This window comes from Myxine glutinosa, chromosome 12 (genome assembly GCF_964187855.1).
Source record: "Myxine glutinosa chromosome 12, kmMyxGlut1.1, whole genome shotgun sequence".
Classification (NCBI taxonomy): Eukaryota; Metazoa; Chordata; class Myxini; order Myxiniformes; family Myxinidae; genus Myxine; species Myxine glutinosa.
In genome coordinates this window covers 42,168,731-42,180,092 of record NC_136272.1, presented here as the reverse complement: position 1 = coordinate 42,180,092, position 11,362 = coordinate 42,168,731, and positions in this window count along the sequence as shown.

The window sequence follows — 11,362 nt, the reverse complement described above, 5'->3', positions numbered from 1 at the left end:
GGGGGAAGGGGGAGGGAAGGGGATGGCCAGTCAACAATGACGTTGCAGTTCTCATGGTCGGAGAGCAGCACAACAATCGGACATAGTCCTGCATATTCGCAACAGCACAAAGCGGATTTTGGAGACTCACCGATCCTGTGACGTCCTCCAGTACCGGCGTTGCCTGGCGGGGGAAGGGAGACCCGTACATTCCCAACCCGTACATTCGCCCTCTCGACTCAAGCTCACTCGGACAAAAGCCTCGCACAAATTACACCGTGAAGGCCCAATGGTCATGTCTATGCCACAAATCACGGGCGCACTGAATTGAAAATATATAGAACACTCATACTCCGTGAAAAGTGAAGCCGCCGTGTCACCATCTTGGTCAGCACGACTCGACCAACTCGCTTCGTGGATCTCGTTTTGTGCGGCAATAAACTGCTCCAATTGGTTACGGAAGGGTTGTGGAAAGACGTTTCACAGCTGTTTCAAAGACATTTAATTCATATCGCACAAAATCGATACAAAACACGATCGCATAAAAGGTGAAAAAACGTGTGACGTGTGACGGGATGGAACATCACGTGATCGCTCTGAGCGAAAGGCTCGACCAACTCGCTTCGCGGCTCTCGTTTTGTGCGGCAATAAACTGCTCCAATCGGTTACGGAAGGGTTGTGGAAAGACGTTTCACAGCTGTTTCAAAGACATTTCATTCATATCGCACAAAATCGATACAAAACACGATCGCATAAAAGGTGAAAAAACGTGTGACGGGATGGAACATCACGTGATCGCTCTGAGCGAATCAGTCTGGCGGCGGTAATGGAACATCACGTGATCGCTCTGAGCGAATCAGCGAGCTGCTCTGGAACCGGCTGAGATTAGCGGGTACTTCGCTGAAATGCGCTGAGGTAAATATGAATAAAAAATATGGATCGTCAAATATTTTGAGTTCGGCCATGTTCGTCCCAGGCTCAATGGCCATGTCTATGTCAAATATCAAGCACGTAAGCCTCTCCGTTTAGGAGTCTATCGGTAACATCACACACACACACACACACATACACACACACACACACACACACACACACACACACACACACACACACACACACACACACACACACACACACACACTGTGTTTTATATATATAGATTTGCATGAAAACTATTCTGTGTTTAAATAATTTGTGTGGAGACGCCTTCTTTCTTACCATTGGAGTAATTGTAAAGGAAGGTATGGAGCTACACAAAAAAAACTGTCCTGCATTGTCATACTTATCTCAACCACCTGTGGCCGAAGACACAATCATGCAGCATGACAGTAACACTCTGGTCACTGATCACCATGGCCAGATGACAAAATGGGTACGAGAAAATAAAGGTGATGAGGTGATGAAAAAGAAATTGGGAAAATTAACACAAGTCAAATGCTCATTGGCAGGTGGATCATTACCATTTGTACTGGTGAGTCCCGAAGAAGTGATTGTTGGAGAATGCCAGGTAATTTATCTCTCGTTTAATGAAAGTTTTTCTTATGTTGTGGAAAGTCAGCCATTAAGTGGGTGGAATACCCCACATTGTCTCAATGTACCTTAACTCGTTTTAAGATATTCACCATTCCTTTCACGCCAAGAGGCGAGTAGGAGCTGCCGAGGAAGTTTCATTGCCTAAGGAGTACCATACTGGACGGGTCACCACTCTGACGTAGGATACTCGAATGGCTTATTATCCCAGTAATCTATACCGATTTTGCCGACCTGGAAGGATGACAGGCTGAATCAACCCACCCGGTGTTATTTGAATGGCATGCAGGAGCTCAAACTCAAGACCCTAAGATCTTAAGCCAGCCATGTTACCGGTTAAGCCAACACCAAACTGTTTTAAGATACTAATATATTGTTACGTTTGTGGGGGGTAGGTAATAAAATACCTTATCCCAGATAGGATTGTATAGGGTAGTGTGCTCCGAGTGTCGCTAAGAAGAAGAATCCTTCCTGTAATTAAATCAGGTCCGGATGTCGCATAGGTGTATATATATATATATTTATGTCTCCATGAGAGGGATGGAGCTATGCTAATTCGTTAGGGTATAAGGGTATATTCCCTGTATGTAAATTGCCTCTGTGGTTTTCCCTTCATTCCTTATAACACACACCACCAGCCATGCGATCAGCGCTGAAATTAAATGACAATCGCCGACCGGATCCGAACACGACCACCGACGCCACCCAGCCGAGTCATCTCAAGCGGTGTCAAGAAGGGCCGTGAGGCCTCGCCCTGAAAGGAATGATTGGTTGGAGCGATGCGATGGCGCTCATTGATTGGAGCGAGTGCGACTTCGTCATAGAACGTTCGAGCACCGGAAACAAAAAGGCAGAGCATTGTCATTTTCTCTCTCTTCTGTCCTGGTGGTTGTCGCGCATTTGCTTGCTCCAGCTTTTGGAGAAGCTCCGTTCCCTGTTTCTCGAGTCGCTCATTTGTCTCTGTCAAGACCTGCATCACATCCTGTCATGGTCGCTTATTAATTGCTCTCTCGTGTCCTGGTCGCATTTTCGCTCTCCCTGTTCTGGTTTCGGGAAAGGCGGACGCATCCTTTCCTCTCCTTGGTGCTGGCTTCGTATCGGCTGCGCTTGGTGCCGTGTGCGCCTGAAAGGAACATCGGGGCTCGGTGCAGCCAAGCGGGAAGTATGATGGAAGAGCTCGGGCCTGTTCACTTCGCGTCGGCGGACTTGTGATGGCCCCAGACGGTCAAGAACGCCGGAGCGAAGTAGCAGGCAAATGCACCACACAACATTTTTACGTTTATTTTATCATCCCCTTGTGTGTAATTATGTCTGAATTGAGGATCCTCAATATCGGAATTTTAGTTTACTGTGCATTCATTTCTGTTATCCTTGCATTTATTTTTATTAAACCTATTACTTGTTACATTTTCAATTCCTTGTCTTGTACATTTATTTGTTGTGGTAATCGGATAACCCCCGTTGTGGCCGTCTGTACAGTTAAGGACCTTGAGGCCCTCTGCTACCCCCCCCGCGCGTGTCACTACCGCCATAGTTTGGGGTATATGCTTCGGAGTTGAAGCTCGGTCGGTCACCCGTCACCCTGCGGTGTTCACTACAGGGTAGACACGCGACAATATATAGGGGGTCCTCGCTATATGTCCAAGACATGTTCCAGAAAAGTTGGACTTGTAACGAAATGATGGATAGCAGGGAATTTTTCCCCATGATAATTAATTTCATTAAGGGGCGATGCTTTCCAATACTTCGTTTACGTCCTATACAACACCGCTCGACAAGCCCAGCAATCACAAAATACGTTATGAAACACGCACAACAGGAAAAATATACAATAAAACGAAACGACTTGTAAAACACAAACACCTTTTATCTTACTTACCATAACATTGAACTATTTCATCTTACTATAATTCACCAAATGTCCGTCCGACTGTCCGTCCATTCGAAGGTACCGCAAAAACGGCTGAATCGATCGCAACGATATTTTGGGTGGGTAATCCTGGGATCTCCTGGAGTAAAATAGGGGATATTGTTTTTCATATTTCAGCTTTGGCCTCCAGCATTTTCAGGTTTGGACTCCCGCATAACATGATATTCCCGGGTGCCACACAAACGGCTGCATCGATCGCTGCACAGCTGCACCGATCGGACTCGGTGACCTCGGACAAAGTTCGGACAAAAAAAACAAACTCGGTGACCTCAAGCAATCCCTGCTTGAGAGAATGCCAAACCCCTCCCCGCCATCACAGTCATCTCTCCAACTCGCAATCCCATGAGATATGCAGAAAGGACGACCCAAAACCAATTATCTTCTTTTTGATTCGCATATAAACATCATTAAAAGTAAATAATGACCTCGGCGAAAGTTCAAACGACGTGGGTTTAATCTCCACATGAGAGAATTCCACATAGCTATTTGGGCGGTGTATAAGCCAACAGATCGCTGTCTCCATCGATCTTGCCGAGGCCATAACACCTATCGGCTCAAACACCGAAACGTAACACCTATTTCTTTTGTGATTAATTTGTGATTGGAGATATGTTGTTTGGAATGAAAAAAGAGATATCGAGTTCAAGTGAATGACGACATGCCGTGATGGTTTCTACTTTCTGAACGTGAACTTCGCGGATCGCCAGATGCAGATTCGCCATGGACCCATGATCGATGTTTCTATACGTGAACGTACCCGTTTGTTTGCGAACGGGTACGTTTTTCATGGAAGTTCTTCACGAACTTGCTGTCCATGTCTGATGTGCGACTGAAGGTGCTACAGGAATGTGGAATTTATTGGTTTCATGCTTTAGCATTCGCCGTATCTGCATTGCCTGTTTGCTTCTGGCCTCCCACCCGTGCATAGCACGGGTATCTCACTAGTTATGACATGCGTTACGCCTAGGTCCCCTGTCGGTGAAGTGATGCGAGTTGACAAAGTGGAAGACGCTAGGCGGCCACCTTGGATTTTGACGTGGCGACCCAATTTTCAATAGCGTTCTTCCATATGCGTAGATACACCCACACACCAAATTAGAATTCGGTCCTTCGCTTACTTTTATAAAGGTATTGCAGTGCACGTACGCACGCACGGACGGAGGGGAAAACCATAGTCCCCCTTTCGCTCCGCGGTGCGACTGGGGACAATAATTTCACGGTCTTACACCTTGGAAACTTCTAATTGGCTCTGTCAAGCTGCCTGCATCAGTCCTTCATCCTTTAAATGATTATTCCCACTAAGTCACATGGTTTCCCCCACGGACCCAGGCTCCAGCCTTTGTGCCAGCACATGCACTCGTGCTGCAAAACCCGACACTCTTGTTGTGTACCCCCACGGTGTCCAGGACCTCACAAATAGCTCCTGCGATCACCCACTACAACAACAGTCACTCCTACTTCGGCCATGTTACCCGAAAAGCTTATGGACTTGTGTGCGAAACAATTTATAGCGAGCAGACTTATCGCAGGGACCCCCCTGTAGATGTTTGGTGTTACTCGTGTATTTGAGATTCCATCCCTGCTTTGAAGTTGCAGAATATCATCACAGCAAAGTCTTTCATCTCAGATGTGAAGAAAGTGTCAACCGGCCAAACCGGTCACCGAACTTTCTGTGGGGAGGGGGAGGGGAGGGGGAGATCACATCGTAGTTTAACTTCAACACCTTTTAACTTTTTTCTTTTTTTTTTAACTTCAACACCTTAAAACATTATTAGAATTAAAAACCATGTTCAGTTCTTTGTTTATTACTTACAAATCAATATAATCACATCGAAAAAATCTATTTTAATTTCTGATTCTGTGGACCTTTGATCTAGTACACTGGACAAAAGCAAATTGTAGCTGTGGTATCAAAGCCACAAACTTAAGCATTTTTTTTTATTTCACCCCAGCACTTTACCTTAAATTGTGCTTCCATATGGGAAAACCAACAAAATCTTGTGACCTTCCAAAAAAAAAATCTTGTTTCTTGTAACGAACAAAAATAAGCATTTTGGCAACAGTTTCCTTTCTCTCATTTCAGTATAAATGAAGACTTAATCATAATCTGCACTGTGCCCCAAACACTCTTTTCCTGGTCCATCACAAACCAATTGCCTTGTCAGGATAGTGCAGAGATAGTACAATCACTTTTGAGTTGTCGAGTCCGTGTTCGATTCTAGACCCGACTATAAACTGTCGGATTGGTGCTTTGCAGGCATCACAAAGTGCACCGTCACTTGACTGGATGTTAAGCTGGGTGTCTGTCCACCAGCATTAACTGGTGAACAAACATTAAAGATTCCATGACATTTTAAAACAAAAAATACAAGTTATTAGCCAACGACAAACTGTCCATAGTTATTTCAACGAGAAAGATAACGGAGAGCAGTTGCCAACATGATTGTGTTGTGTATCCATTTGTATAATGTTCATGTTGCTATGCGCAGGGATTTGGTCATGCTCAGTTCTCTTCCTGATGTCCCTTCTTTATACATCAACCTAAGGCTCATGGTAGAGCTTGTGTACAAATCATGCACCACAAAGACAGGAGTAGAGAACAGTACATTTCAAATCCATGATATTTGTGGACAATGGACAAATACATATAGTATATCAATTTAAACTTGGGTTCCCAAGATTGATCTTGATTCACAGATTCAGATGTGAATGCTGAACAAGTCAACCAAAGTGAAGGATTTATCATCTGTGCCTATCTGTGTAACCTACAATCGGTACGAGGTGTGTAAAAATTAACTTTCACATTATGACTTTGGATGAATAAACGTTACAGTTCGTTTTGTTCGTTATTTTGAAACATGCTGGCTCTGCTTCCTCCTGAGTACATCTATGGCACGAGTTTGAATCCACAGAAAGTAAATTAAGGTCCACAATTCTATGGGCTATGTTCAGAAATGTATGTTATGGCACACCTCATTGCACCATCAGAAAAGTCAATTGGACACCTGGGATCATAAGAAAACCCCAGCTCGCAACAGTATTTTAATAGGCCTCAGAGAAAACACAACAGGCCAACCACTCGTGCCAAGCAAACAACAACAACAGCAGCAGCATTTCAAGGCCATTTCCCCGAATAGAGCGGGGGTTAGCCTTGCGGTCCCCATGACAATCTTCTCCATTTTGCCCTATTTTCTGCATCTCTCCTTGTTAACCCCCTTGCCCGCATTTCTTCTTCCACCATCTTTAGCCAAGTCTTTCTCGGTCTTCCCCATCCTCTACTTCCTTCTACATTCATTTCCATCACTCTTCTCAACCAGTCACTTTCATCCTTCCTCAACACATGATCAAACCATCTCAACCTGTTCCTCTTCACAGCATCAATCACAGGCTCTATTCCCATCATCTTTCGCAATTCATCATTTGTCTTCCTCTCTCTCAACGATACTCTGCACATCCACCGAACCATTCGCATTTCCACCCTTTCCAGCCTTCGTTGCTGCTCTACGTGCCAAGCAAACAAATCCGTCAAAATAATGGAGGAAATAAAAGTCAGCCTCAAAATATAAGTTCTCAAATCATACAAAAATCCAGCAATTCCCTGTATGTTTGACCACTATAGGATGGAAAACGGCTGGGCCAATCTCCAGCAAATATTGTATATGTGCCCTACCAATCCCAGGGTCAGGTCATTGGAACAAAACAAGCCCCCATTGTCCCTTTGCATGAGACTTGCAATACTCGCCTGTACACAGACAGCAGTACAGGTGGTTTAAACCACCGACCCCTGCCGTAGGTAGTGGGTATTGACACTTTTTCTCCTTCCTGGAGGGAACAGGTGTTACTAGTTAGAGAAAATACAAGGAATTACTCAATCAATGAAATTAAAACAAAGTGAAAAGAAAAGCTCAATTAAAAGCTTCCCAAATTAAAAAAAAAAAGTCCCACAAATAAAAAAAAAGGTATCAGGAAGTCGGTAGGATTTCCTAGGAAGGGATAGAACGGGCACTCCATATGTTTAATACAACACAATCCCCAAAAACATCCACCAATACATAAATGCAAACCCATAAGGGTACATACCAGTAGTCTGCAGATTTCACATCCAGCAACAGCCATGAAGCTCTTGGACAGTATCGCTAAACTCCAAACCTGGCAGACCCAAAACAGCCTGTTCAGACAGCCTCAGGGACCATAAACAAAATACATGACGTTTTTGAGGTGGGGAGGGGGGGGGGGGTGCCGAACGTCGCAGAGTGTCAAGGGGGTGGGAGAGTTAGAGTCTGGTGAAACAATCTTCATGGGTGCAACCATCTTGGATTTCCTTCACCACTTCCGCTTCCGGTCTTGCCGGCGAGGTTTCGTTTATTCGCAGCTGTCCACGCTCTCCATCGAAATTAAGTAATTGTTCCCATTTGTATTTTCGTTATAACTGTATTTATTTTATGGTGTGTGTACGTATAGTGTGTCCCGAGGAAGATTTTCGGTGCAAATCTTTCATACCTGTATAGAAAATCGTGTTAATTTGTGTCGTGTCTTTTGAGGCCTTGGACAGTGTCCAACCTTGAGGCTTTGTTTTTCTCTCAGCGGTCCGTCGTTTGTGCTCCAATAACTTTCGTTCTCTGTTTTCCCAGTCTTTTCACCCCATAGCCAACTTCCTTGTTTAAAATCTCAACTCAAAAAAAACAAAAAAAAAACAAAAACCATTTCCTTCTCTGTTCTTATTCGTTGTTCTCATTCATTTATTCGTTCGTTCATTCTTCGACCACGTGTTTCTCCCTCATTTCCCCAGATAGTTTTCACTGTTAAACTTTAAAATGTTTAAACCTTCCCCTCCAGTTCTGTATTCTGTCATATATTAAAACATCTATTTTTTCTTCTTCTTTAAAAGGCTGCTTTCGACTTGCTCACCAAATCTATTCATCCCCCAAAAAAATTCCATCTCTTACAGTGTCTCTTTTCTACATTCCCTAAACTCTCCTGCACTCCATCCTCCCTCCAGCGTCCTTCAACGTATTTTTGACTCGAAGGTCACAAGAAACTCATTTTGTAATAAATGTTCGTTTCCTATTTATCGTACACTTTCTAAAATCCAATCTCACCCCTCCCCTCCAAATCTTCCCCATAACCCCTCCCCTCCAAATCTTCCCCATCACCCCTCCCCTCCAAATCTTCCCCATCACCCATCCCTTTCAAATCTTCCCCCTTGCCCCTCCCCTCCAAATCCTCCCCATCACCCATCCCTTTCAAATCTCCCCCCTTTCCCCTTCCCCCCTAAACTCCCCCCTCACCCCTCCCCTCCAAATCTCCCCCATATCCCATCCCTTTCAAATCCCTCCCCTTGTCCCTTCCCTCCTAAACTCCTCCCTCACCCCTCCCCTTCAAATCTCCCCACCCTCATTTCTTCTCAATTTTCCCCCTCTCACTCCTCCTCCTCAAAGCGTCCTCCCCGCTTCTTCCCCCTTCCAACTCTCACCTCCATCTCCCCCAACCTTCTGTCTCGCTCTGCCCCCTCCTCAAACAACACCTCATTGTGCCTCACCCAATCACCATCAAACCTTTTGTCCGCCCCATCCTTCCCTTTCTCCGAGCTATTCTGAAATCTGACACACCTTCAACTGCTCTACCTACCTCTTCCACCTCTTACCCTACCCCTCCTCCCCCCTGTTCTGTATCCGATGCTCCCCCTTCGGACCTCAAACATCCGGGGCCTTCGTTCAAATTTAACTGATCTCTCCATACAGTTTGCTTCTGACAAACCAGACATGATCTGCTTAACAGAAGCTTTCCTCCTTCATGATGTCTCTGATTCCTTAGTATCTCTCCTGGGTTACTCCATCCTCCGGTATGATAGACCTGAGCCTCGTCCTGGAGGTGGGGTTGTTATCTTTATCAAAAACTACGCCCTGCACTGCACTCTCTCCACCTCAACCCCAGGAATACCTCTGGCTACGGCTTCCCCTTCGCTCCCACCTCTTGTTCATATGTGTGTTGTACCGTCCACCAAACAGTGATGACTCCATCTACATCTCGCTGTCTGATAATATGGACCAACTTCTATCTACTCATCCCAACGCTCTCTTCCTCATATGTGGTGATTTCAATTGTCACCATGCCAGTTGGCTGGGTGTGGCTACCTCACTCACCAGCCATGGCTCCTCAGCAAAGGACTTCTGCGACTCACTGGGACTGACACAATCTGTCAATTTCCCGACACGGATCTCAGTCAACGGAGCATCTTCTCTTCTGGACTTGCTTATGACTAACTTCCCTGAAAATGTCTGCTGCTCTTCTTCTGCTCCAATCGACTCATCTGATCATGTGCTTGTTAAAGTGGACATCTCTCTGACCATTCTCAGGGAGCCTGCTCAGCGTCGAGTCTGGCATTTCACTCAGGCCAACTGGCACGGTCTTCAAGCAGCCATCAATCATCTGGACTGGTCTCCCATCTCTACCACCTCTGACATCAACTCATCCTGGGAATTCTTCCAAAGTAAATTGCTCTCTTTCATGCACAGCCTGGTGTTGGGCTTGCGGCTAGAGTGCCAGCTTAGGATCCAAGGATCCTGGGTTCGAATCCCGGTCGATCGCTGAATTAACGCCAGGGGGGTTGACTCAGCCTGTCATCCTTCCGAGGTCGGCTAATTGAGTACCAGTTCACTGGTAATTCCCTGTGTGTCGTAAAAAGGCGACAAACAGGGTTGGCGGCAGGAAGGGCATCCGGCCGTAAAACATTGCTTCAAAAAGGGGACCAAAAAACAACAACCACGGTCCCTGAAAAAGGCCAACCCCCGTTTGCGGGGAAAAATGGCCTCTAAACGGTGGGTTTTTTTTTTTTCATGCACAGATTTATCCCATCTCGTCTTCAGTTGTCATACCCTTCATCCCGTCCATGGTACACGGAATCTTGTGGTGAGGCTGTTGCCCAGAAACAACTTGCCTTCGTCTCCTGGAAAGCAAATCCAATGGCAGGAAATCTCATTTCCTTTCACAAAGCCTGAAACAAGTGTGTGTCCACCCTCAGGAGAGCCAGGAAACAATATCTCTCCGTTCTCAGGACCGAACTCGCTTATCTGTCTCCCTCTTGCAAATCCTGGTGGTGTCTGGTCAAGTCTGTTTCTGGTGTTTGTTCCCCCTCCATCCTCTCCCTTACCTCAAACAGCTATACAGCTGACTCCGCACGTGAAAAAGCTGAATGCCTCAACTCTGTGTTTGCCTCTAAATCTTGTGTCCCAAACCCATCCCTCTCTGTACCCACCGTACCCAGTCGTACCCCACTGCTCCTGGACTCCGTGACCTTTCCTCCTGACAAGGTGGACAAGTTTTTGTCAAACCTCGACTCTGATTCTGCAACAGGACCTGACGGCATCAGCCCACGGGTCCTAAAATCCTGTTCTTCCGCTCTTTCACTCCCTCTCTCTGCTTAAGGTCAACTGCCATCTGCTTGAAAATCAGCCAACATCACCGCTTTGCACAAAAAGGTGCAAAAACAGATCCTAGCAACTACAGACCAATCAGCCTTCTCCCAATTATCAGCAAAGTCATGGAATCCATCATTGCTTCGGATATGAAATCTTTCCTCTTCTCCAATGGCTTGATCTCTGATCATCAATTTGGTTTCAGACCAGGTCACTCTACTCCGGACATGCTGCATCTGCTGTCTCAACAATGGATGGAGGTCCTCAATGCCAAACAGGAAATTAGAGCTGTCTCCCTCGACATATCACGTGCCTTCGATACGGTCTGGCACCCCGCTCTGCTCACCAAACTCTCCTCCTTTGGTATCCATGGAAATCTCCACGCATGGCTGGCGGACTTCCTCTCTAGTCGGTCAACATGTGGCCCTGAATGGGTTTCTCTCATCTCCTCTTCCTGTTCAGGCTGGAGTTCCCTAAGGCAGTGTTCTGGGCCCTGTGCTTTTTCTGG